The sequence below is a fragment of the Triticum dicoccoides genome, chromosome 2B (assembly GCF_002162155.2).
Source record: "Triticum dicoccoides isolate Atlit2015 ecotype Zavitan chromosome 2B, WEW_v2.0, whole genome shotgun sequence".
In the NCBI taxonomy this organism is placed as follows: Eukaryota; Viridiplantae; Streptophyta; class Magnoliopsida; order Poales; family Poaceae; genus Triticum; species Triticum dicoccoides.
In genome coordinates, this window is record NC_041383.1 from 295,143,320 (window position 1) to 295,144,500 (window position 1,181).

Genomic DNA, 1,181 nt, shown 5'->3' on the forward strand with positions numbered 1-1,181 from the left:
GCGAGGCCGAGCAGGGGGTGGGGAGGGGGGGTCGTGACCCCCCCTCCACATCCCCCTGCTGGGCCGAGCCTGGAACGAGCCGGAGCAGGCGGCCACGCGGCTTGCCGTGGCGCCGCATGCGTAGGCGAGTCCGTCATACCCTATCGCCCCCCTGTTTATGTTAGGGTGTGGGGGGTGGTGGTTTTGCGCGCGTCCCCTTTGATGGAAAAAACAGAATGTCCGCACTGCGCGTGTCAACCAAGCGCATTGCGTGCGTTAGCGCGAGGCCGAGCAGGGGGTGGGGCTCTTGTCGTTCTTCATTTATGTGTTGGGGCCCTTGACATTTGTACTATTTTCACCAACGTTGAGTACTGCACTTCGTGTACCAAGTGTTTGTGTTGGGGCCCTTGTCGTCGTTCTTCATTTATGCATGTACTGCACTTCACGGATACACTTGTTGAACTGCCTTATGTTGGTTCTGTGAACTGTATTGACGTTTGTTTAGAAATGTACATGGATTATATTTTTTTAGATATATCAATATTAATTTTTATTTTTATATAATTACTATTTTTTGTGGACTGTTATGTTTTGTATGTGCATACTATGTTTTGGTGTCACTCATTAAATTTTTCAAAGTTGTGTATATACTTGTTCTAATGCAAACTAATTTCTGCGAAAGCAATTGATCACAAGCAAACTTACATTGTTTTTATAAAAGAAATATTCGATATGAAGCAACGGACATTATCAAAATCTTGCATACATGAAACAAAGAATACCACAACGCTTAAAGTGAAGTGAGACTAAACACAACTCTGATGTTTTCTAGTTGCTGTATTGGATTACAGTCTTGTTCTTCTTCTTCTTTTCTTCTTTGTCTCTTTTTGCCCTGTCTAGTCCCATTATAACATCGTAGATGATTCTCCATGACTCATATGTTGCGAATGCATCTATTGCTGCATACTTGATAAGCTTGTTTGGTAGTGGGCAAAATCCCCACAGAGTATGATCCTCCTTGTGGTTAATTTTTTTCTTCATGTCATTGTAGTGAATGTCTATCATCCTGCCAGCAACATCAGCCAAAGAGTCAAACTTCTTTTTATTGTATGGGTCTCTCCATTCAACCTGAATATCAATGTAGTTGTTGGAGTTAATCTCCAAACCAGATACCTTCAGCTTGCTTTTGTCTCCTTCAATAG